General features: G+C 44.6%; 1 long non-coding RNA gene across 10 annotated transcripts; it reads right to left on the bottom strand.

Annotated features, from left to right (window-relative positions):
• Nucleotides 1-696: 696 nt before the first annotated feature.
• LOC144115346 (uncharacterized) lies at nt 697-27,577 on the bottom strand. Of its 10 annotated transcripts, none has more exons than XR_013311373.1 (8): nt 27,500-27,575; nt 22,833-25,120; nt 22,199-22,313; nt 17,521-17,614; nt 10,812-10,883; nt 9,859-10,002; nt 4,531-4,615; nt 697-867 (listed from the first exon to the last, which is right to left on the bottom strand). It is a non-coding gene; the product is annotated as an uncharacterized LOC144115346 (long non-coding RNA). The 10 variants fall into 10 exon arrangements; XR_013311371.1 differs by having other exon boundaries at nt 27,393-27,569; XR_013311370.1 differs by lacking the exon at nt 10,812-10,883 and having other exon boundaries at nt 27,393-27,569.

Here is a 27,577-nt window from a genome sequence, read left to right as displayed (position 1 = left end):
TGATTGGCATATACCACGTATGGGTGCACTCAGTCTTTCTTGTTGCCTCTCGAAGTATTGATGCGATATCGTTAAAGGCCGCACTGTCCACAAAATCTGTTGTCGGCGTCGGAGTCGGCGTTGTGAGTGAAAAGTCACAAACATGACTCTGGCAGGTGGTGCCCAGAGAGCAACCCAGGAAGAAGTAGGCGACCTAGGTCACACGACCTTGCACCATCACAAACTAGCCTCCTGATAGTGAGAAAACTGGCGGCCGTGGAAGCTGGCGGTTAATTTAAAGATTGGTCACTTGGGAAGATCAACCTGGGCCTCACACGAGGCCCATCCCTGGGAGTACCTTCTATCACAGGGCAGTGACTCATCGCTTGACTGCTGCACCACTGCCGAAGGAGGGGCATGACGACTCCCAGGGATCCATGAACGTAGAGAACGACCTTCTGCAACACGGAGAGTTAAACGAGTGCCCTATCACGTCATGCATTTAAGGCGGAGCTTAAATGTTCCCTCCAGGCGTCCCTCATAGCCTGATTTGCTTTGGGACGTTAAACCCCACAATCGAAACATATTGTTGCCTTGATTTCTTTTTAAATTGAGTAATACCTGCAATTTGACCCCTTTTTGACGAGTGACCAGTCCCCCAGAGGGGATACGTGCTCACAGAGCGCTTATATGTTGTTGAAGGAATTATGAGACGACTGAGGCGTTCTTCACATTTAATTAATTACAACACAATTTACAATTACATCAAATTCACAAATATCGAAAAACTAGTAAAAAACGAAATCTAATCTGTCGCCGAGTCTTTCCATGGCGTAGCAGAACCCGACGAACTCGCGCAGGACGCCCATAAACTTCAGGTTCAGCCGTCTGCGTAGGTGAGAAAACAGTGAATGAGGGTGGTGAATCAACCAGGGAGACACAGACAACAGTCGCTTAGTAATCGTGTTAAAAGCAGCAAATTTTCACGAGTGACCGCTGAGGCCCACGTGGTCTTAGAAAAAAAGGGAGACACTTCGGTATAGCTCCAGCCAGAGCAAGGCATGCACCCTCATAAATGATGGCTGCTCCTTCAGTGACACTCTACCGTAATGCGACAACGGAACTGCATTCGCCAGTCACTGCCTCGGATGCAGCACTTTGTGGCCACATGGAACGAAAGTTGAAGTTGATAGTTTATTTGTGATTCCAGAAGAAGTTGTAGGAATATACAGCGAGAAGTCCCATTGTACAGGACCGCGGGCGGGACCTCCTAAAAAGGGTGGGACCTGCCATGAGAGAACCTTGGCTCCGTTGTATGCTGTCGTTATATTCGATGGCACACCCCGTGACCATTAAACAAACAGTTGGTGTGAGATTGAACGATGGTTGCAACCGTGTTGGATGTCGTTCAGAAAAACGAGCCAACTCTTCGAAAGGAGGACGCGACGCAGATAACTGTTTCGTGCCTTTCATACATTCCTGTTTCAGTATATCCCTGCAGCTGCCGACTGCCAGCATATGTTAAAGGGACACTGGGGAACACTCCACCCAACTTTTGTTCTTAGTGCAAAGCTGATTTTGTGGCTTTTCCTGGCTATGTTGATCTCTGTCCAACAGCAAAAAAGAAACATTTATTGTTGAGAAAATTTCGTCTAAAATTTTTCGTGCCACGCGATTCAAACCGGCAAGGTAAACACCAAAAACGGCTCTGTGATCACCATCTGGGAGTGAATAGCAGTGTTGCTTAGCCTCGGAGATCCGCGATAAGTAAATGGCACTTTACTTGCGAAAACGGCTGGATGTGGCGAAACCCGTGTTTCATTTTTATACAAGTCCAGCTTTCTTGGATGTTGGTTCTAATTTCAAGGCAACTTGTCAATTGCCAAATTGTAAGATTGTAAAATAGTTAAATTGTGAGGGGCAAACTGTAATATACATTTGTGAACATATCGATGGGAATGGTCTAACCTTCGAACGCGTAACAAAAGCTTGCTTTTAAAGTAAGACGCGGCTTCGAATCGACTAGTTCAGACAGCCATAGAAAAGCAGCAGAGAATATGGTTGGGCATGTTCGTGCATCGTTACACAGGTACCATAGCACGCTAACTGCAGAGGGCAACTACAGCGCTTGTCATGTCCTCGCGTCCTCCTTTGTAGTTACCGCGGTATGCTTTCTGCGTACAGAAAACCTATTGAGTGTTGATAAACAGTTTCTTGTTGAAAAAAAATACGCTTGCCCAGAAATTCTGGTTATGACTTTTCCATCTAATAAAATGTTCGTTTTCATGGAACAGAGCCTCTTTTCATAAGAGCGCGTTCATTTATCCATACTGTCAGCCGTCAATTTGTCTTCAGTCTTTTTAACACTACTCGCCTGCTCCCAACGGCTGGCATATTAAGCGCCGCTCATTTCTAAAGATGGAATTGCACTTTCAAGCAATGCATGAGAGTTTCACCGCTTGGTTGATTGATTGATTGTGCCAGTGAACCAGAAGTGGTAGTTTAAAAAGACTGAAGTGTCGATTTTTACTCGATCGTTGCACGTATCAGCAGCTCAGAGGTATTAAAGGGACCTACCACAGCTAACCAGCAAGCTTATTCAGGTATGATGTGGTAGCCACCGCAGAATACAGCGCACTGTGAGCAAAGCGTGACTCTAAAACTGTGAGAAACCAATTCGGCCACCGGTCTTGAAGTCGAGTTGCGTGGTGAGGCCTACTCTCGTGCATCCCACAACAAAAAACAAAAAAAAAGAACTTTTTAAGGTGCAGACGACCTCTTGAGCTTGTTCCTTGGCAGTTTTCACTTTGTTATCAATTTCATGTCTACTACAAATATATTTGAACGATTGTCCGAATGAACTTCAGCGTCGATGCTAACTGGGTGTTTTTCTTTTAGTCTGTGTAGACTTTTCTTCAAGCAGCCCAGAAAGATACGGCAGAGCATCTGCACACGTGGAATGTTTAGGTAATTATTTTTAACCAAGTTTTTTCCTTATTTTTAAGGGCACAATACTATTGGCAGAATCGGAGAGATTCAAGATCACAGGCAAATCGATCTTTTAGATGGAATTGTGCGTGCAAAATGAACCCATACAACAACCAAAGCGCAAGATGGGCCGGAAATAGGCAGCAGTAGTGCAGATCTCTGGTTCAAGTTTCTCGATCACTCCAGAGCTCTCAGGAGTGCCGCAGGGCTCAGTCCTCGGGCCACTTCTTTTTCTTATATATTTAAATGACCTCAAGTTCGATTCTCCTGTGCAGACTCGTTTTTTTGCAGATGACTGCGTAATTTATCACACAATTCTCTCCGAATGCGACCAGCTAATTATAGGGAACTATTTAGGTGCTGTTAGTAATTGGTGCAACAACTGGAAAATGTCGTTAAACGTTAGTAAGTGCTAACAAATGACCATAACCAGGAAAAAAGTTCCATTGATGCACTCTTACAAAATTAACAGCGTCTCCCTTGAACGGGTAGATGAATTTAAGTACCTTGGCATAACAATCAGTTAGAATCCAATTTGGAGCCCGCACATTAATAACATAACCTCAGTAGCATCTAAAAGACTATGGCTTTCAAAATACCGGCTAAAACATGCTTCCACTAAAACGTCATTTTGCGCACTTAATTCTACGTTCTTTATCTCGAACCACAATGCCGATTTAGAAATTAAAAAAAAACTCAGTTCGCCGAGAATGTTGAAAGCCTGCTATTGCACGATGTAAAATTGTGCCCTGAAATCAACAGTTAAAAAGTTAACTACTTTAAATAGCTAATGAATTCTCTTTTAATTACCTACTACCATGAACACAATACCGGCCATAACGTACGATGCATTTGAAAACACCTCGTTGTTGTACCTTTATCTGCTTTGCAAAGAAAAATCTGTACGGATAAAAAAAAAGGAGAGGCACCCGGTTTCTCTCAACTGCCATGTGTAGGGAGACCGCACGGACGACGGGGTGAGATGCAGTACTGTTTGCAAACTGAGAAGCATTAAAAAAATGCCACAAGAAAGGCCAGCCATAAATAACAGGGCTGGTAGCGAGCAGCTGTCTCTGCCTGTATGCGTGTTTTAATGGAAAGAGTGCAAGCTGAGCCATTACGCATAATGCCAATCTCCACAGCAGATACTGTGACGGTTAGCAGGGCGGCTTTCGTAGTTACTAAGCATTGCAATATCTTTTCAATTCTTTGGGCGCATGTTCGCCCTGCAGCACTGTTGCACGACGACCTAACTGAATGCATGTTAAATAACAGCAGGGACCCAGTTTTGTAGCTGTAGCCTATATGCAACGAATCTTCATAATGAAAATTTCATTCGCGACAGTACTGCTGAATTTCACATTTTAAGAACCCTGCTTGAGGGACATCAGAGTTGGCTTCATTCTGCTGTGCTGTAGAAAAATAGCTCCCCAAAATGTTTACCCGGCACACAATAATCTGATTCGTTGCGCAACGAAGGCCACCAATATTCAGGTTGATTCCCCGTCTCTATTGCACCACGAAAACATGCAATTCTTACAATAAAAAAAAAGAGTAGCAAACCGGTTATTATTCTGGTTAACCTCCATGCCTTTCCTCCTCCTCTCTTGATGTTGCGTTGTAAGCTGAACAAATTACAGAGAGCCACCTGCAACAAACACAAACAAAAAAACAGTCATGCAAATCTGAAGTCAGACACCTAAAACAATTGGTTGGGAAGTTTCTCTGGGAGCCAGAAATTGTGTGATGTGATCAACTTGCGAGTCAAATCTGACTGCCCAGCTCACGTGCACATGTCTGAAGTTTAAGACATCTGCGCATGCATTGTAAAGAGCACAGGTGCGCTTGCACCTTACCGGGATAAAGAAACGTGAAGCCGACAGTGCTATGCTGACCTAGGATGCATGTGGCCCAGTTCCTGGAGCGCTTCAAAAAAAAAAAAGCAGGCCATGCGCGTCCGGTTCGCTGGGTCACAGTTGGGAGATTCTCAAAAGCATGCTTATACTCTTCGAATGCTTATTTCCACTCGCAGTGCAGAAGATTCTCCTTTCCACCCGCCTATCGTCGCCATCATGTCTCAGCGATCGTCGACTCTTTCTTCACTCTACCTGTGATTCTGCCCTAAGCCTATCTATAGAAACACCATGGAATGCCTCAGTGGAATTCAGCGGGAAAGCGCTGAAAGAGGGTTGCAGTGAGGAGAAACCGACACCTTTCGCAACCGTCACTCGCTGAAGGAACGATGGCTCCAATGTGTGTGCGCGCGTGTGTAAGTGATGGGATTAAGTGCAGCACGTCAGCTGTTGGCAAGTGTAGTTATTTTCTTTTTTTTCAAATCTAATTATATTGTCGTTTTATTTCATTATTATGGCACGACTTTTTCCGTACTGGCGCTCGACAACTAATTATGAAGTGAGATCTGCAACCTGCTCAGCCATTGTGTGGCAGTGCGAATCCAGCATGACAGCCATGATCGTACACCAGCAATTTGTGCGCATTACCCTTCTGATATGTGAGCAAAAGGAGAATTCACAAGAAAAAATTGGAGTACGCTTAAGCTTCGCCTTTAAGAATGGAATGCGACAGCGTGTTGAAGCACTGCCAGGGAGTCCACGGAACGCCATCGCCCGTTCGGCGCGACGTCTTGCCCGTTAGACAAATCGTTCTGCTACCTACGGTGAAACGGACGTGCGGAGCGGCAAACCACGTAGAAGCGCTGCCAGGCGCCTTGCCGAAACGCGCGGGACTCAAGTTGCAGTCGTAGTTCGTCGGCACATCGTTCTTGACAAACCCGATGCCACGAACGCCAACATAGCTTCCGCGCCGTACGAACGGGCAGCAAGCCGCAAACTTCGTGGTGAACGCGCTTTGGATGTGCGCTGTGTTGTTCGCCGCTCACCGCGTGATTCATGCGTGCCCGCACGGCCCTACTGCGCCCGAACGAGACGAGCGGGAGGAGCTGCCGTCGCGCGCTATGTGTTAGGGCAGTGGCGTACATTGCGAGGAGGAGAAGGAGGGATTTTTCGCTCTCGGCCGACGCCGACGACACCGGCTTTTCTGCGACACGGGGCCCTTAACGCTGTAGTGCTAATATTGGGAAACGGCTGGCCCGTGTTCTCAAGTACAGCAGGAGGGTGGGGACTGCTGGCTAGTTCTTTGTTTTTTGTGCACGCTCTATCTGACATCAGATAGAAAAGAGCAGTAATAGACCTTCTGCTCCTGAAGTGGAATAAGTATGTGTGCAGAATAGCTTGGATTTTTATAACTTTCGACTTCGTGCTGCTGGCCTCTCTCAAACGAGCAGGCAAGCACTGACACTTCATCAAACAAGAGCTGGAGCATCTGCTGGCACTGTATACCGAAACGAAGACACGGTCAGGACTGCCAACAGGTCGTCTATGCCGTACATGCGTCCCCTATGTTTCTTGCGTGGCTGTTTTTCTCTTTTTTTGGTATTCATATGCAACTAATGATTCGTTTCAACCATGCCTCATCTTTTCTAAAGTGAATGGCAAGGCGTTGGAGATGATGAACGCAACAAGCGAGGCCAGCAAAAATAAGCATTTTTGTTCCCGTCGGTGGCCAAGCGGAAATCGCACAATAGTCTAGCGGGCACCGTGCAATCATCATCGCCATACCAACAACGTCCGCTGCAGAACAAAGGCCTCTCTCATGCTGTCCTGCGCCAGACGCGGATGCTGGGTAACCGCCGACTTCCTAATCTGATCTGTTCCAATAGCTCTGCCACATTTGGCTGTGTTTGCCTTGTCTTGGAATCGACTCCGTCATCCTAAGGAATCGTCAGACTTTTAGCTGTCCGTACTACATGCCCTATACATGTCCACTTCCCCTCGATCTCATCTAGGGCATCATTAACTCGTGTTTTCTCGCTAACCCACTGCTTTTTCTGCTCCTTTTTGCTCCACTGTTCCTTAACTCGCTGTGCTGTCCTGCTCTGCGCTGTGCTCAGCCTTATTTCAAGGATTTTCGTTAGCCTCCAGGTCTCCGCAACATAGGTGAGCACTCGCAAAATACAGCAGTGCATAGGTTCTTCTTGGCGGATACTGGCAAGATGAAATTCATGACCTGTGAGTACCTTCCAAATGCATCGCAGCCATTATTTACAGCGAAAGCAGTAATCTTTGAACAAGGCACTTAGTAGAAGCAATTTAAGGGGTACAAAGGCAGCCATATAATGCGTTACGGGTAACTTGTTAGGTGGACACCACCGTGGCGTACCTCAAAATGCGACTGAGGTGTGCACTGACGCAGAGAGGCAGTTATGCGCCATTCCTTTGCTAAAAACCAGCGAAGTCTAAGCCCTCCATTGATTTAGCCTAAATTTGTGGACGGACATCACCGCCACCACCTCACAGTGCGAATGAACTATGCAATGACCCAGGGACCATTTATGCGCCTTCCCTTTTCTCAAAAGAAGCGGAAGGTTTAGACTGTGAAAAAAACAACAACACTGGAACCAGACTGTTTGCTTCATGCAAGCGTGCCCTGGCGTGCGTGAAGTGAGCCGGGAACACGATCGAAGCGAAGGCCGCAAAGTAGTTGTGAGTCAGTCGTACCCTTTCACCTAACTACACCAGCGCACTACAAAAAGCCAACCACTCAAGAGACATTTAGGCTATGTGGCAAAGCCTTTACTAGAGGCGTGCAAAACACTTAAAATTCTAAAACATTGTTGAAACGCAGCGAATCCATGCTACCATGATGGCTGTCGCTCCGTTGAAAACTTGTAGACATATGAAGCGCTGCTGGGACACTTCTCGTCAAATGCGATAGTCTGACTTTTTTTTGCCCTTTCTTTCCCTGTCACACATTATCCAATGTGCAGAGTAACACGCGCAGTGTGTTTTCGATACGCTGGAATGGTTTTCTTACAGAAGCCTCATAAATCACGCAAATCGCCACCGAATTTGGCCATTTGCAAGCTGCAGAGAATCCGCACCAACGAACGATGCGACGAACTGCGGGACATTAAATAGGTGCGGTGCCAACACCTCTGCCCAGTACCTCAAGCACCACAGTACTTTTACGGAGAGCTCAATGCTTAAACTAGAGTTAACGGAGGACATGTGGACCTTTTCGCATTCTTTTGAATGACATGGGGGTAAAGTCGCGCCTGTGCATTTCGTAGTGCGCATCGCCGATCGGGTCAACCATGCCGTCTCACAGGCCCATTTTGTCTCACTGGCGCCTTCACCGTCAGCCGTCCACTCACGGCGAATGCAAAAAAAAAAGGTAGGCCATAAGTTATCTCACGTTACCTGTGGCGAAATACATCATGTCCATATATATATAAAAACGTGGCAGACAAGAAAGCAGGCATAAATCATAAGTGCATGCCATATGGCAAAAGTGTCTTTTTTCTTCTACATAATCACAAACGCAGGCTGATGAAAAAAGGAGGAATCCCCCTAAATGCATTTGAAAGGAGCGCCAGGCCTTTATTAATTCTGAGAGCAGACGAACCCGAAATTACCGAGAGATTTCCCGCAGCGTGCACTATTTTGCTCACCATCTTGCCAAGGTGAGAAGTGCTCGAATCAAAGGTTCAGGGCCTCGGAGATCAGTTATTAGAGACTCCGGCAAACTCAAAACAGACCTCCTCATTTTTATTACTGTTTTGCTTGGCACGCTGGTGACCCTTTAGTACTGGAATGTTCGACCCCGTCATGGTGGAACTGGCATGACCTGCCTCACTTATGCAAATTATTCGCGCGCGTCAAGTGCGCTCTGTGGGAGATGTGAAGCTTTACTGGGAATAATGACAAAAGTGAGGCCAGCGAGTACCCAATTCCCAATTTATATCGCTCTTTTGTTCTCACTTTAGCCGTCAATTGCGTCTCAAAGAGCAGCCACACCGAGCTCAAACCGAGGTATCTACCTTGGAGTACCCAAATGGTTCGTGCGCTTGGGTGGCCCTTTGAGCGAGTTCTGAGGCTTAAGTTCTCTAGACAAAATGGCCTTGCAACGAGAAACGTATAAAGCCTTTGAAAGTTTCCAATGGTGTTTGGTCAGAGTGCGATATCGGTGAAAAACAGGAATAAGCGTGGATTCTCAGTTGCTTGGAAACGGCCAAATTCGGGGCGATTTGCGCGAGTTTATGGCTTCTGTAAGAAAACCGTTCCCGCGTGTCGAAAGCACACTGCACGAGTTACCTTTCACATCAGGAAATATATGATAGGGAAAGACAGGGCAAATAGAAGTCGACGGAGATTGAAGTTGGTCAGAAGTTGACGAGCAGCGCTTCGGACCTCCTGCAGTAAGAGCTTCGCCACACAACATAAATGTTTCTTGAGTGGTTGGCTTCAGTGTAGTGCACTAGTGTGGTTAGGTGAACGGGTACGTCTGACTCAAAACTACCGGTTGCTGCAGAAAGCCGAGTATGCACGGAGCGAGTCGGCGCCACCACGGGCATCGATGACGCCCAACCGGCTGTAGCGTGTGAAACGGCAAAATGGGCATGCCACTCTAGACCTCTCGGCCTCAAATGCCAATCAGCTTTCACTGATCAATGCATTAAGCCGGTAAGCTTAGATCAAATAACCTTTTTCTCTCCACGTTCCATCTTATCATCCGGATGTGCAGCGACTGTCCGGTCCTCAGTTACACCGTCCGTATACCTGTGCCTAAAGTATCTACATTGTTCTAGCTGCCACCGTAACATACGGCTTAATTAGTTGCCGGTCGGTCCCGAACGCCTTGCATGTAGGACGTGCTCGTTCTCCTGCGTCATTTTCAACGATGCGTGTATGCAGGGACACAGCAGCTGCGTATCATCAACGCTAACGCCAGTTCCTCGTGGCGTGTTCTGCTCGTGACGCTGTGGAAAACCGCAATCAAAAGCAGTGCCCAGGCGCTTGTGAGATTACTTACTGAACCAGCTGGCAGAGGCAGCAGTACTGTATACCTCGGTCGGACGCCCTCCGAGCGACAGCAGCTCGGCTCACGTGACTATGCGTGGAGCACAAGCTGATGTCTTGCTCCTCAGCAGATGCAGTGCGAGGGCTGCGTTGTTGGCTGCATCCGAAAACAAGAGTGCAACAAAATTCAGGTAAACGAAAAGCTACAATGAATTTCGGTTTGTAAATGCCACGAAAAAACATCGATAATTATAGAGTTTAGTGTAACTCTAACAGGTCTAATTGCGTTATTCCATGTGCTCACACAATAACAACTGCTTATTTATAATGAAGTTTAGAGCTAAGCATTGGCTGCTCAAATACTTTTGCTGGAAGCGCAAATTATTAGGCAAATGAAAGCTGCTGCCACTATAAGCAGAAACTCTATAAAGTAAGGAATAGATACTTTGATGTAAACACGAGAGATGGACGTTGGGTCGCGAGTAAAAAGAATCAGCAAAATGACGCCACCAGAGCGGCGAAAATCATCGCACGGTTGGCGCGGCGCGGCGCCGGCTTTACGAACGCACCTGGCACTTATCGTCGTGATCGTTACCGGAGCGCCAAGCGTTGCTATGGGATCAATTGGAGCAATCAAGATGAATATCTGCTTGTCCTCAATTACATAGTCGCTTTGTCGCCCGCCTGTGCTGAGCATGGCACTTTCGCAGCTCGAGCGCACTGAAACCTTCGCTCAATGGCTTACTCACCGAGGGCAAGCGTCAATTACACTGTCACAAAAACAGCTAGAGCTAACACGCACAATGCTCCACGACAAGTTCAGTTGTCAGTGACGCCACGTCTAAAAAACAAAATTACGATCACAGCACAACTACGGGACATTAAACTAGTGGTCAGAAGGTAAGTTCATGACTACCGGAAAGAAAGCAGTCATCCCGAGTGGAATAGGCAACCATGGCCACTTACATGTTTTTTGCCTGCACTCAGGTTATTAGTCTTTAGCGCTCTCCGGGAGACATCGTCTTGTTTCCCGAGGTGCTGCAAGGCAGCACTGTGAGGACTTTTCGTCGAGAACGCACAATGAATAAAACATAACAAAACTCCGTTGACAATCGTTTTTCTCTCTTTTTTTGCCCTTCACACGTAGGTATCTCGAATAGTAGAGAACTGAAACACCGTTTCACACCGCGCGAGTCGCGATAAATTAGCGCGCGTTATAGCACGCCTGACTTTGTATTCTCGCGCAGGCCGCTAGTTGGCCAGGAATGTTCTGGATTCGGGAACTGTGAGAGCATGGCACTATTCATGTTTCAAACTCGGCAGTCTCGAATAATTTTTTTTTCCGCGCTAGTTCTAAGCGCTATGGTTCCGTTCATGCAGCGTCATTGTCCTTGTCGTAAAGCATAATGAGCTGACGTCACGCATGCGTCATTGCAAGGCACCAAGCTGATGGGCCTGAACACTGATTGGTCTGAAAACAATGGATGACAACTGCGGTCTCCATCTCTCTCTGTAGCCCCTTCTTCCCTCTCCTTCACTGTATCTGACGTTCCGAACGGCTGTCTTATAAAGGGATCATGCGTGCCCGTGCGTGACCAGCAGATGAACGCCCACCCCATCCCCACACAAATCCCCAACTCCACCTCCACACCCATTGACTGGTGACTGCATCTGGCTACTCCCACACGGTCGCAGAAAGGCACCCCTTCCCAAATTTACTAAACCATTTCTGCGTTTGCCCTGAAGCCAGCTGTCTCAGAAGTAAACGCCCTGTATTTTTTTTTTCATTCGCATGTCTCACAGGTGAAGTCCCTCTTGTTCTTTGAAATCCGGGGTGGCAGCTGCTATCAGCAGCGCGTCGTCAGGCCTAACAGCAAGCTGCTAGCTTTTCCTCATCATGCGACACATGCTACACCCGTGTCATTACATTCTGAAAAAAGCTTACTATAGTAGGATACAACAAAACAACAGTTGCTAACACTGGGCCATGGTCCGCGGCGTATTGTATTACTCCGCTGGCCCACCGTAATAGTAAACGAAATCAACTTTTCAATCTTTGACTATAATAAACAAGCCAGGAATCAAAATTCTAGTCCCTATAATTGTTTCCTTGTGATTAATTTTTTACTCAGGTAACAAGAAAAGTTCTAACAATGGTCTACTTTTTTGTCGCGGAGGAAATCTGTGCGGCAGTCGTGAATGTGGGCGGAGCTTCACTGCAGACTTAAGTTGTATCCGACTATAGTATCGAGATGGCCCTTCCAAGCACAAGGCGTAACAATATAACTGTGCTTTGCCGAACAAATCTGCTCGCAGTAAAATATCATCAGGGGCCCGATTCTCAATATTCGCAAATCCGCCCAGAGCGGGGCATACCCGTGAGTCCGTGAAGTGTACATCGGGGCAGCGCCAAGGTACGTAAACGCAGGATAGGATGACGAAAGTGCAAAATAAAGAAAGAAGTAGGAAAAACTAAATACTGTCGCCAGCTACCTGGCACTGAGTACAAAAAACATCGATGCTCTAAAGTCGTGCTTGAAGCCACCTGCGGGTGATGGTGCTGAACGCGACGCGAAAGACCCTGCAAGCCGGTCGTCACGGAAATAGAGTTTACCGGTAATTATAGTGCATGAAGCGATACTGCATGAAGCGATCTTCGCGACGCTACCGCTGGTACATCTGCATGAAGTGATGAGACCTGGCGGCCGAACGGCGCGTTTCAGCACCGCTGCTACAGTTGTGGCCGCTTCTGTGTTCAGTCACCTCACGTTACAAGACAGTAAGCTTGTGGTAGCAGCCCGTTCAGACTTCCGACAGCATGAAGCACAATGAAGGAATCCTCTGTACAACAGCCTTTCCTGTTCAACAGCTCCTCTCAGTCGTTCACTTAGCCATTTAGATCCATGGATATTGATTAAGCGGCGTTGGCAGCTTCGCGGAAACCGTTCTCAGCTCATCGCCCACAGCCATCGCGAAGCACGCCGCGTCGAATTATCGCCATATGCGGCGATTCTGTACTTGTGAGATGGGATCAGCGTCAGGGAGAGAGGAGTTGGCGGAGAAACGGCTGGCTATCGGCTGTCGAAAGTAACCTCAACGCATCAGTGGTGTTGGAAAGCTTAACCTCAAAGTGTTGTCTTCAGCGGCGTAGCGCGTAGGGTGGAATGGTATAGTGCGCGCGGAAGATCAGTCTCCACAACCGGGGCCTTACACAGCGAGTGTTGGCTGCGAAAAAAACTATGCTTAGCCCGGCAATCTGTTATACACTTTAGGATTCGAGGTGCATCCAATTTAACGCTACCCTTGGTTACGTTTGCAAGCGGCCGCACACGAAACGCGACTGCAAATCGCGTCAAACCCAACGCTCCAAACACGTATAGTGTCTTATTATTGTCAAAACCGTCAAATTCAAAAGCAAAATAGGGAGATGTTCACTATGAGGACATATACCTCATTACCATTGTGAGGTACTCATCGTTTGTTTTGTGAACATTAAATATGAAGTGTGCCTTGTTGCAGACTTCACAAAAAATTTATAAAGCATGTCACATATCCAGTGTGTAGACTGGCAGGTACACTATTTTATTAAAAAAAGGCTCTTATGAATGGTACTTGCTTTTCAATGTTTAGAAAGGCGCTCAATCTCGTTAATTGGCTGACATGAGCACAGAGAACTTACCAAAAGCTTATCAGCAGATATACTGTTTGTGTGATGCAAGTACGCACCAAAATGTGTCAGGTGAAACAAAATTTGTCATGCACTGCCCAACAATTCCATTGCTAGAGAACAACAGTAATACAACTACAGCAGCACCAGGCAGCTCCTTTCAATGCAGCAAGACTCCTCGTAAAAGAGAAAGGTTTAATGTCAGGAAAGGTGAAGTTGGCTGGAAAAAAGTGTATTCACATATGCTATTCAACATTGGGGAAGGAGAGGAATGTAGAGGCAGAGAGTGAAGTTGAAACATGAGGACATAATACAAAGGCTTTAATTTTTTACTGCTCAAAGAAACAAGCGTTCAAGAAAAGTTATGTTTTCATGACCATGGTTTTGGTGACCAAAGAAGAAAAATCCAGTTTGGAGATGAACAGCAAGAAATAAAGGGCTAAGGGCATCTGCGAAAAGGCCAGAAAGAAGTGTGCACCAGATCATCACCAGAGCAACACAAAATGCAGTTGCGAACAAGTGTAGTGCATAGAAAGATTACTGCATACAGAATATGTCCAGCTGCATTTCAGATGAAAACAAGTATTCATAAAATATGGCAAGGCACATATGTACATTCAGGCCAGAATAAAATGCAAAAAGTGCCCATGAACAAAACTAAATATTTCATCTGCATCCTTTCAGCTGTAATATGCAACTAGCCTGAATCATACTTCCGAGTAAAGGATCAACCGAAGTAAACATTAATAAACTCTTTCTAAACGGATATCTCATTGCAAAGTAGAAAAGTACGCCATATGCATGTTCATGATTCATTGCGGCATAACTGTACACTGCTGTGGCTAAATGTGCAGCATGCGGCCCTTCACGAATACCATAGGCACCTGCAACCACAGAACGCATCAAGCAAATCGACAATACTTATCATAAATGCTTGGTAACATCCTCAAAAAATGTATCAAGAAACAAATTGAAGGTCTTAAAAAGCCAAATAATTTACAATGTCAGCTGGTTGCATGGGACAAGAAGCTATCACAACTTTGTATTAGAGCTCTCAAATAACACTGTGCATTGGAGCGTGAAAAGCATAGAATTGCCTAAATATCGTTAGCTCGTGAAGTCTACACCTGTCACTTTTAAGGAGCACTAGCTACGCGTACATGGTGTCAGTCTGACTTGTGTGCGAATGGTTGTGTGCAACCATGGTAATGTGTTACGTATACATACCTTATCACCACATGCCGGTATATAAGGAAGGCAGAAATGAACACGAGGGCTTTTTGCCTCTCGGTTGTCAGCCAACGTGTTCGAGTGCTCCCTTAAGACATGCCATGCCCTAGGCAAGACAGTGCATTGCACATTTATCTCTGCCTTTCTTCCCAGCAGGTAAAAATATCACTGTATCTGATGAGATACCGATGATGGCATAAAACATTCATTGCCAATTGATGAAACTTATATGCATCCATAATGGTTTCCTTCATTCAAAAGCCCAACCAACACAAAAGAACTTCTCCGTGTTTATCCATAATTGCTGTCACTCAGCCCATATCAACCGTAAATTATTTATTCATTTGTTTAATGCTTCAAATGGTCCTTGCTGGAGTACTAAAGTACCGAAAGCTGGACAAATATGAGCGAAAAAAACGATAACACAATGCAAGAAGTAGAGACAGCAGACAGAGAATTTTAGACAACACAAGTGCTGAACTAATATGGGAAGGGCAGACCATCACACCTTATCGATTTCCTCAGTCAATGCTTTAAGTGCACAAGATTACAGAGGTGAACTGCATTGGCACAAAGACGGTTGCAGTCCTTGGAGGAACAAAAAAATTCTGATGCACAGTGGTGTGTGCTCGCAAAGGGTAAACTGCTTCTTTAGCATGACTAAGGCAGTGTGAAACAAATTTCCAAGTGGTAAGTGGTAAAATTCATGAATTACACAAACAATTCTGCTCTAATATAATGGTGTAAAAGGTTGCAAAATGTATAAATTTTAGGCCCACTGAAAAATTAGCTTTTTCTACTCAGGTGTTGGCAATTTTAATTTCTAGGTAAAGCAGAAGTATCAAAGCGAATCAAGTCAGGCTTTTTCTTTGTACAGTCAGAACAAAAAAGCTTTTTTTGTTATACTACCAGGTGATATCACCTGTGCTGTACTGCCTGTGGCATCAGCAATAGTGTTAAGAAGCAACTCTGGCAGATGTGCAACTCTAGAAAAACGGTATGGAAAGCCTGTGCACATCACACTAACGGATAGCTTTTTGGGGGGAGAGAGACGAGCTGCTAAGTCTACGAGGAGCGAGGTGTGTTTTTTGCCCGAAGCTTACACTTTGTGGAAGAAAATATTGGGGAAATGATTTAATTTCATCACTGTTCTTCATGCATAATGGAATACTTTATGCAGCCTAACTGCATTTCATTATCAAGTGCAACATTAAATACTGGCTAGTGTGGCTCGCACAAAACCACATGAATTTTTTTTCGACAGAGCTGCATTCCATAAACGTCGAAGTGGAGAAGCTAATAATACCTGCGTTAAACTGTAAAATGGCAACATGTTCATTATCGATGGCCCAGTCATAGAGTGTAGAGGGTAAGCAGGTTGTCTGCAGTTTTCCTTAAAATCACAGAACCGCATCACCAACTTCCATGGAGCACAATGCAAATGGCTGAGTCAGTGAAAGTGGGATCTAACGCAGTGCCCATGAGTACATAGGCAGACAGTGGTCTTGTATGACATGCGTACAAGGTTGATAGCCCAGAAGAAAAAAAGATCTCATTTCAAGTTCGACTACTGAGGAGGAAATCATACCCTTCCTGATGGCAACCATTCCAAGTCAGCAGAAAAATGTCTTTTGCAGCTTAATTATTGACGCAGGAATTACGTCCAGCTGGATAAATTACACTTCCATTTAGTAACATCTGAATTAATTAGAATTTATAGGTTTCCGTTAGGCGTGCCCAGTCCGACTAGAAAAGCTGGGAATGATTAGCCTATCAAAACTCTGCCCAAGCCATGAATTTTCATCTGGAGGTTAATGACCATGAAAAATTACCTGCCTTTTCCCTCAAGAAAAATAAATTTTTTGCTGTGTAGCTACATCAGCATGTGAAAGAAGCAGTTGAAAGCAAGCACAGAGGCAACCAAAAGCCATGAGCCAAAGCCTGTTGCGATCTTATCCCACAAACAGTGGCAGACAAGATGTGTTCCACGGTGAAGAAGAGATGTAAATCACTACAGACATAGTAACCATGCACTATGCTGAGCATGTTGCAGACTGCTGGCTCTCCATAAACACGAAAGAAAACAGAAAAGCAATGGTGAAAGTGTATGTAGTCAACACTGTGGTACTAGAAGGAAAAACTTTTCATGCCTTCCTGTCTTTCACTTAACTGGAGCACCAAATAAAATGTGCATTGTGTACAAGCAGAATACATAAGAGGGCACCAAACCAAGGAATGGCATTTCTTCACTATCACAAAAGCATGTGTTGAAGCAGACACTCAGCAAGTTGGCACGAGGTAGGCGGACAGCACTTGGGACACTTCCTGACTCATAAAAAACTGCAGCACCAGAGAAAACTGATCTTTATTAACATGCATAACACTAATAAACTGAAAGTTAAATATATGGTCCTGTTTAAAGAAGACTAAAATGATGAATATTTCAAAATGTACACTGATTGCTTAGGGCATAGCTACACGTGAAAACCACTGGGTGTGATTCCCACGTGCAGTTGATCATACACTTCCTGTCGGTCAGGTAGAATACAAATGGTGCTATGTCCTCCTCCTTGTTGTAGATGTTGGTGCTCCTGCTATTATCACCACTCGCTGGTGGTGTCATGGTACTGCAGCCGAGTGTGGATGAATATGTTGTGTTGCACTGCACAATGCAAACTGTGCAGATCTTCGAAGAGAACTCTTGACCATGCCGTACAGCACTCGATACCTTTGCAGACACCTCATGTAATCGTTCAGGAGCCCGGTATGGCCACAGACCTAGGTAACCAGCCTGGCGAGGATGAGTGAAGATGAATCTGGCATCAGGGATCCCGAGCACTTGAGACCCCCTAGTGAGACCGGTGGCCCACGTCTGCACAAGGTGCATATCATCATCCGCATATTAATCCTGTGCACTGAAATCTTCGAACAGGCTAGACGTTGGGTTGCCAAATATGTGAAATTGTTTAAGCTGCAAGTTAAACTCTAGTCTAGTTTTGCATACCAATGTAAAATGTAAAGCTCACTGATCTGCCCAACCCTCGCTGCCTCCTGGATCGCCCCATCACAGTCGACATCATCATCTATCAACTATAAAACCGCTGCATCCGTCAACGACACTTCGTGGGCTTGGTGGCTGTGCCATGGCAAAGACCACTAATCCGTTCTTCCTGACAATGCAGGTTGGTGAACAATACAGCCTGTTCGCTAAGAAAACTAGTAACTACTTCTTAGTGCAGCTACCAAGCCCACAGTGTCTGAGTGCTAGCGCTGCCGATTTTGCCCGTTCTCTTCTGTTGTTGTTATCCGGTGATATTGAAACTAACCCCGGTCCTGATTCTGTCGCCATTCTTGCCGAGCTGCAAAAAATTTCAGCCAGTCAATCTCAACTCATCGCTGATGTGGGTGAACTAAAAAACCAACTACTAACGACAAACCAAACCATCTCCAATCTGAACGAAAGAATGACTGATCTCGAGAACCACTACCAAACCCTAAAAACCTTACAAACAGACCTTGATACTGTCCGAACTAACGCCGCCCAGACAGCCAGCTTAGTCTCTGCACTAGAAACACGCCTAGACGACGCCGAAAATCGATCGCGGCGGAATAATCTAATATTTTATGGCCTTGAAGACACTAATGCGGCCGAAACATATGCTGAGGCTGAAGAAATCATCATTCGTCACTGCCAGGATCGCCTTAACATATCAATCGACCCTAAAGAAATAGAACGCGCACATCGCCTTGGACGCCACTCTGACGACCGCTGCCGCCCAATAATAACTAAATTCACGTCCTACAAAACTAAAGACAATATTCTCTCAAATGCCCGGAAACTAAAGAACACATCCTATAGCATCGGCGAAGACTTCTCTCGTTCCGTCCAAACCGCGCGTAGCCACCTTGTAGCATTCGCCAAAGCCAAAAAAGCTAAATTTTCACTTCGCTACAAGACATTGCACATTGGTGCTAAGCGTTACATGTACGATATCTCATCGCAGATGGTTAAAGAGATACCATAGCGGTTACCTCCCCCAAATGTAATCAATACCCGTCCCCGCACTTTACCAAGCAATCATCTTTCGTTCTCTGTAACCTACACTAATATTCGCAGTCTTATGCCGAAACGAGAACGCGTGTCTAGCTTAGTCATATCATCTAACAGCAGTATGCTGTTACTAACTGAAACCTGGCTTACTAATGATATCACTGATGCTGAAGTTATTGCCGATTTGCCGAATTTTTCTGTTTATCGGAAGGACCGCACAGATTCTCGAGGGGGTGGCGTGCTGATCGCTGCTGGACCAGAATTATCTTGTTCACCCATCCGTCTCCCATCTAACTTAGAGATACTGTGGCTTTTGTGCCGTACTTCACCGCATTCAGTCATAATCGGCGTGTGTTATAGGCCTCCGCATTCTAGCCCAAACCTTTCTCGTGAACTTAACAATATGCTAAACCAGCTCATGATATCTTATCCGAACGCGCATATTCTTCTGTTTGGTGATTTTAATCATCCAGGAATAAACTGGCTCAACCGTTCTCATTCACAGCCAATCAGTGCAGAATCAAGGGATTTTCTAGATGTTTGTTTGAACTTTAATCTTTACCAACTAGTAACCAGCCCAACACGCACCGCAGGCGATTCGAGCAACATTTTAGACTTAATACTAAGCTCTCATCCTGACAGTTTGTCATCCATTACATACTTAGAGCCCATTAGCGACCATAAAGTCATTCAAGCCGATTTTTCCTTCCGCACCGAGCGCCATGAAACACAAAAGAAAACAATCACCCTGTATGACAAGGGTAACTACAATGCCATTAATCATGAACTGAGCATTTTTTTTCCCACTCTTCGAAGCCGGTTATAACCAGAGATCTGTTAACGAGAATTGGCTAATATTTAAAAATAAACTTCATGAACTAACGCAAAAATTTATCCCTAGAATAACTTTTCGTGAAAATCGCTCTAAACCCTGGTTTTCTAAGACACTAAAAAGACTGGAGAATAAAAAGAAGCGGCTTTTTCGCGCTGCCAAATTTAAAAGCAATTCCGAAGCGTGGGAGAAATACTTTTCAGCCGAAAAAGAATACTTGACTTCCGTCACCAACGCTAAACACTCATTTTTTAACAGCGACCTACCGCGCATGCTATGCGATAACCCCAAAAAATTTTGGCGCGTTATCAATCCCGCACCATCACACTCAGTCACTCTCACTCATGCATCCGGTATTCAAGCCTCCGACACAGAATGCGCTAACATCTTCAATACGGCGTTCTCGTCAATTTTCGCCCAGGAGCGCAACCCGCCTCCAAGAATACCTCCTAGTAATGCCACCTCACCGATGGACGCAATAACTTTTTCTTCAACTGGCATCTCGTCTTTAATCGAGAAAATGAAACTTTCCTCGTCAGCCGGCATCGACGAGATAAACACTAAACTACTAAAAAACACAAAATGTATCAGTGCAGTGTATCTTGAATTATTGTTTTCGCAATCACTCTCTACAGGTCTCATTCCGGAAAACTGGAAAGTTGGGAAGGTCGTTCCACTCTACAAATCAGGTGACAAAAATTCCCCTCTGAACTACCGTCCTATTTCTTTAACTAGCGTCCCCTGCAAGATCATGGAACATGTCATATACTCTCAGGTAATGGACTTCTTAGACGCTAACAATTTCTTCCATCCATCCCAGCACGGTTTCCGCAAGGGGTATTCATGCGAAACAACTAGCCATGTTCCTCAACGACTTACGTACTAACCTGGACGCTAACCTTCAAGTTGACGCCATCTTTCTGGATTACGCTAAAGCATTTGATAAAGTTCCACATCAACGTTTAATACAAAAACTTTCTATTCTAAACATTCATCCTAACGTGCTAAACTGGATCAAGGCCTTTTTAAGAAATCGCTTTCAGTCAGTCATTGTAAATAACCAGTCTTCCAACCCTCTCCCTGTAACATCCGGCGTCCCACAAGGCTCTGTTCTTGCACCCCTATTGTTTTTAATATATATTAATGATCTCCCTCAATACGTATCCTGCCAAATTCGAATGTTCGCTGACGACTGCGTAATTTACCGCCAAGTAACAAACATAACTGATCATGAAGCCCTCCAGCAGGACCTTAACCAAATTGAACAGTGGTGCGCAGATTGGCTTATGACCCTCAACCCTAGCAAATGCAAGCTTCTTTCCATCACCCGTCGCAAAAAGACTCATGCCTTCCAATACAAAATCGCTAACGAGTTCGTAGAATCTGTATCATCTTTCAAATACTTAGGCGTCACATTATCTAATGACCTAACATGGAATGCACATGTTACTAACGTAATATCATCGGCTAACAAAACTCTGGGATTTCTTAAACGTCACCTTCGCCTCACCTCACATCACGTGAAATTGCTCGCCTACAAGTCACTCATTAGACCTAAACTTGAATATGCATCCGCCATATGGGACCCGCATCATATTAACCTCGTAAACGATCTAGAAGCCGTTCAAAACCGCGCTACAAGGTTCATTCATTCTTCTTACTCCTACGACGTCAGTGTTTCAGCCTTAAAAACCAAATCAGCACTATCGCCTCTTTCCGTTCGTCATCGCATAGCCACGCTATCACTGTACCACAAGTTCTTTTACTCATCACTTAACCGTGCCCCTTACATCACGCCAGCATCATACATTTCTCATCGCACTAGCCACACGCTTCAAGTTTTTCGCCCACGTGCCCGAACTGTTACTTTTTCAGCCTCCTTCTTCCCACGTGCAGCTAAAGATTGGAACGGCCTTCCCCAGCATATCGTCGACATCACCTGTCCTTCATCATTTGCAAGCAATCTAAACAACATTTTTTGTTCATGATCACTAATGGCATTGTTTTGTGCCTTTTCTGCTAATCCCACCCCTTATGTAATACCCCGCGAGGGGTCTTTAAGGTAATAAAATGAAATGAAATGAAATGAAAAGCCAATAATTAGTACCGAAACGAACTGTTTCCATAGTAGCTACAGGTGCTTGACGGCATATTTCTCAAACTGATGGGCACAAATATTAGTCTTTTTATACTCAGTTTAAACGAAACCACTACAAAATACATTGCAAGGAAAGGCACAAGTTAAGTTATTTGCGACTACCTTGAGTTTAGTACATACAAGCTTCTCCATTTTGTACCCATCAAAATGAGGCTGCCATGATTTCGTCAGTAAGAGAAATCCAAAGCCACAGAACAACTGTGTGTATCACCCACACCTATCTCTGCTGTCATCTGAAAATTATAGACATGATTCATGTACACTATTTTGATGTGCATGTTCTATTTACGCTGTCCTTTGTTGCTCAATAAACTATATATAAATGCAATCTGATATCACCAGCCGTATTTCACCTTACTCCAGGTGAACACATTATTCCTTCATGCCTGCCACAACACACTAAGCACGTGCTCACCAGTTTGGCGATTTGCATGTGGGCAGTACAGGAGAATGAAGAGATATTCCACACAAGGATGAATTCCACACAGACTTATGCTCTGCTGGAAGCTTCACTGGCAGGTGCAACACACCTGTCAAAAGAAATGTACAAGACTCATATTTTTGTTTTCCGCGTGCCCTTACAGTAATAATTTGTTTCTCCCTCCTACGGCCATTTCCATGTGACTGCTGCCTGACTCAAGATGCAGGACTGCTATGAAAATTTCAGCTTGAGTAGCGAAATCACTTTGATGGGCTTCATTAATAACCCTGAAGCCCGGTTATAGTATGATTATTACGCTTTCACGCAATTTTTTTCCACACTAAAGGAAATGTCTCCTCCTAGCTGATTTCACCAATGCTTCCTTTCAAATTCAGAGACACCAAAACCAAGAAATCCACGGGTGTACTGGCATCTTAGGCCTTGTTTTATCAACTTGACGCTTTGTGCAAAAACTGAAACATAGTTTGGTGCACAAAGCAACACGCAATTAAGAGAAATTTTGCATTCGCAGCATGCGTCCTGCACAAACTCCGTTGCTTGCTTTAAAGCCATTTCCAGCCTGCATGCAGAAGAAGTGAGGATGACGCTACACAAACTGTTTCCTTACCTCAATGACGATGCCACGTCGAATGTTCCCAGTAGATGATTACGCTGTCTTGCTTACACAACTGCGACATTTCGGCAGCGGCAGCGGCGGCGAGTGCACGAATATCAACACTCTGTTACTTTGTGCTGCTATCTTCGCTTCGCGCGACAACTTCAAGGCCCGCCTGGAGGGAAACCTGCCTAAAAACCAGCCACTCTGAGTCCTGTGCCTGCTGTGTCCTTTTTGCGGACGCTTTGGCCTGGGTGCATCGCGCCTGGGTTTCAACGGCCGCTGCTAGCGTCACCAAGCAGTGATTCCAGGCAACCCTACTCGGAAAAGTGATGCCCACCGTCGCGCACTTCGGCAGCGGCAGCGGCGGCGAGTGCACGAATATCAACACTATGTTACTTTGTGCAGGTTGGTGTTTTTTCTTTCAAGCAGTGTCCTGATATTGTACACTCAATTTTGAACTGCCGTTTCCCTGCCGAAGTCCCGAGTTTTAAGTCCGTGCTGTGTTTATGCAATTTAGTGACTAGTTTTATTTTTTTTTTCTTGATTTAAGTGACTTGCAGAGTGAAATATGACTAAAGACGCGTCAAAGCAAAAGGAAGATGTGAAGGCTGACTTTGCCAGATTAAAAGAGTAACTTAAGCAAGAATTTAAGTTGCAACGTGAGACACTGGAGTGAGATATGCGCAGTGAAATCAGGGAGCTAAAACTCGAGCAACAAAACATTACCAAAAGCCTTGAGTTTGCCTTCAGCACTATTGAAGAATTGAAATCTCAACTAAAAAATGAAGCTGCAGAGCACAAAAAGCTGTCAAGTGAAAATGAGGATTTGCATGCTAAGTGCATTAGCCTTGAAAATAAAAATCGAGATCTTGAAATCCGGCTGGTAAACTCAGAGCAGTATTCAAGAAACTGCAATCTCGAGGTACGTGGAGTAGAAAGGCACGAAGATGAAAGCATTTTCAGCATCGTCTCCCAAATCGGCTCGCTCATAAATGAAAGCATATCTGAGTCTGACCTAGAAGCCTGCCAGCGAGTGCCTACGCGAGATGTTGATAAAAGCCATATCATCATTCAGTTCAAATCACGTGCGAAGCGCGACAGGGCACTGATAAAGGCTAGGAAGCTTCGGCTTAAAAACACTGATCTTGGATTTGACGGGACCACTGGCATATACATAAATGAACACCTTTGCCCCACGCTTAAACTGCTTTTGGGAAAGGCTATCAGCAAAAAGAAAGAGCACAAATGGAAGGCTGTATGGACACAAAATGGAAAAATCCTTGCCCGGAAGACCGATGAAGCGCCACTCATTCAAATCAGACATGAGGATAAGCTTGACAGAATATGCTGCTTGCTCCTCAAACATGTAATACTTTGAGTTTGTATTGCCCCATAATCTTAAACTGCAAAACACCTCACAAACATCAGTTCTGCATATCAATGCTCGGTCTGCATCTAACAAGGGTGATGAGATATCATACTTTCTAGATCATTTTTCATTTAAGTTTGATTACATACTCATGTCTGAAACATGGTACCACAGTGACAGTAAAATGGTCGATATTACTGGTTATAACCGGTTTCTTCAAAATCGGTCTTGTGGGCGTGGAGGTGGCGTCGCAGTTTATGCTAAGGATAGCCTAACTTGTGAAATAATCTCCGATTTCACTGTGACAGCAGATGACTATGAGCTTATCACCTTGCGTCATTATAATGAAGTTGTTTCCGTCTTGTACCGTCCTCCACAAGGAAATATCAAAGCGTTTCTAAATAAACTTGATGAGTTATTGGAATATGCCAGCAGAAACAAGTTTTGTTTAATTGTTGGAGGTGACTTTAATAACGTTTTATCAGATATCAATCATGCAAATGAACTCGGAAATATGATTCAAGCTTCTGGCTTTACAAACCTGATCACCTCGCCAACCCGTGTTAGTGTCAAGCTACTCTGCCCTTGACCTAATTATCACGAACACATGTATTGTTACCAGTGCTGGCACTATTACCAGTGACATCAGTGACCACTGTCCTGTTTTTATGACATATGTCAAAAACAAAAAATTAAGCCAAAAACTCTCAGAATCGTTCAGTTCTCTGCATATCTCAAACGAGTCACTCGAGTCGTTTAAAAACAGTATCAGTACGTGTAACTGGAGCCCTGTGTTTAAGTAAACTAAAGTTGACGAAGCATACTTCGAATTCATAGAAATAATTACGAGAGTGTATACAGCACATTCCCATTTAGAACACTAAAACATTCTAAAAAGGCGAAAAAACCTTGGGTGACACGCGGGCATCTGAAACAAATCAAACAGAAAATCCGTCTGTACTTTCAGTTTCTTTGCACACGGACAGAGGAAAACAAAGAATTTAAAACCTTTAGAAATAAGCTAAATACTACGCTTAGGCAGGCAAAGAAAGCTTATTACGAGCACCTTTTTTCCAACATAGGCAAAAAACAGCCAGATATTATTTGGAAAACAATAAATAATGTACTCGGCAGAGGTAAAGGCGATTCGTCTCCTGAAACCTTAACGGTCAACGGCACCGACCTAATTGGTGAAGCTCTTGCTGATCATTTTAATCACCACTTTACCAATGTCTCAAATCATTACAACTACAGCTTAACAACATTGCCCAAAATTAGCATCAGTACCCCTGAAACAATCTTCCTTCGCCCTACTGACGAAACTGAGGTACACAGGACATTTTTATGCTTAAAAAACAGCAAGGCCCTTGATTATGAAAACATACAAATAAAACCAATAAAGTACGCGATTGAATTTCTGTGTCCAGTACTGTCTTATATATTTAATTTCGCAATAGAATCGGGTACCTTTCCTGAGGGCATGAAGCGAGCAAGAGTTGCTGTAATCTTTAAAGGTGGAAACAGAAATGAAGCAACTAATTATCGATGGATTTCTATATTACCTGCTTTCTCCAAAGGAGTAGAAAAGATCATTTACTCGCGCCTAATAAATTTCTTAGATAAAACTAGGGCGCTGACCGATTGTCAGTTTGGATTTAGAAAAGGTAAATCTACAGAAACGGCGGTGCTTGCAATAAAAGAAAATATACTACAGAGCACTGAAAAGTGAACATATACACTCGGTCTTTTTGTTGATTTCAGCAAAGCTTTTGACTGTCTCGACCATAACATACTTCTTAAAAAACTCACTTCATATGGCATCCGTGGAAAATCTCATGATTTGCTTAACTCGTACCTCAGCAATAGAAGCCAGTGTGTCTGTGTTAGCAACCACCAGTCAGGTGCACCAGAGGGGAGTGTATTAGGCCCGCTTCTGTTTAGCTTATACATAAATGACATAGTTCATATTGACAACAGTGTACAATTCATTATATATATGCTGATGACAGTACTGTGCTTATTTCTGGTAATGATCCCAATGCCCTTGTGTCACATTGTAATGATGTACTTGAAAAATTGTCTGTCTGGTCCCAATTAAATCGCATAGAAATAAACACCCAGAAAACGAAAGCTATTTTATTTCGAGCCAGAAATAAGAAATTCATGCTAGAAAATTCCCTAATGATTCAAGATAAAAATATTGACCTTGTCGATACTCACAAAATTCTCTGTGTCTATTTTTCGTGCCATTTGAGTTGGGACACTCATGTCAACTATGTTGCAAGGAAAATCCCTTCAGTGACTGGAGCTATGTCACGATGTCGTACTGTTCTGCCGCAAGAAGTTAAACTTCAGTTATATAACGCATTATTCGCCCCGCATGTCAGCTACTGCAGTTTGGTGTGGGCAAGCACCACAAGAGCAAATATTGAGAAGATAATAGTTCTGAAAAAAAGGTACCTTCGCTACTTAGCCAATATTGATCATCACGCTACAACAAGACATCTCTTTGCAAAATACAGAATTATTAGTTTTGACTATCACTATGAACACCGATTGCTACATGCTTTCTATTTTTCTCAGCATGACAGCCAGAGTTTCCTTCGTTCGACGGCATTGCTGCAACCTAGAGCTACCCCTGCTTTAACTCGAATTTCCGAACCCTAGTTAGTCCCATACTTTCGCACTCAGTACAAATTGCAATTATTAAAACACAATATGCCGGTTTTATTAAATCAACACAAACGGGTAGCCTTCAAATCCCCAAAAGAGCTACGAGTACACTTTTCTCAATTGTAATTGATAAGAATCTATTGTTGTGATAAATCATGCAGCAGGTCTGTATTTTCTGATGCCTTCTGCTATTCAGTGTTTGTAATTAATGTTAGCGTACTCTGCCACCAATGTCTGCTGCCGCTTTGTAAACGGCTCCAGGGTTCCAATCAAGTTGTAGGCAGCAACTTTTAGCCCTGGAGACCGTCCAGTTTTCTGGTGAATAAAGAATTGAATTGAAAAAAGATAGTGCGCCAGTGCACACGGATGTCTCGTCGAGAGGCCCGACAAGTTCCTGGAGTTCTGATGGCCGGCCGCGCGAACATCTGTCGTATCATACTCGTCCCGCGTGCAAAGCCCATCCTTTCAGCGACGTTCATTGCTGGCGATCGCACGACACAGCAAGACACTTCGGCACTGTCTCTCACCGCAATGCATGCTTGCATAGCCACCACACCATAGGTCTCATGTCACAGACGAGCTGTCTAGCCGGAGACCACTCGACAGCATCGTTGTGCTCGCGAAAGTCGCTCACCTCTCGCAGTTCTGGGGTTTAGCAAACGACGAATAAATGCAACGAGCAGCATAACTCGGCAAAACACACCGCCGGCAA

The sequence above is a fragment of the Amblyomma americanum genome, chromosome 1 (assembly GCF_052857255.1).
Source record: "Amblyomma americanum isolate KBUSLIRL-KWMA chromosome 1, ASM5285725v1, whole genome shotgun sequence".
Classification (NCBI taxonomy): Eukaryota; Metazoa; Arthropoda; class Arachnida; order Ixodida; family Ixodidae; genus Amblyomma; species Amblyomma americanum.
Note: the sequence above shows the minus strand (reverse complement) of the source record. Positions and strands in the feature narration are given on the sequence as shown.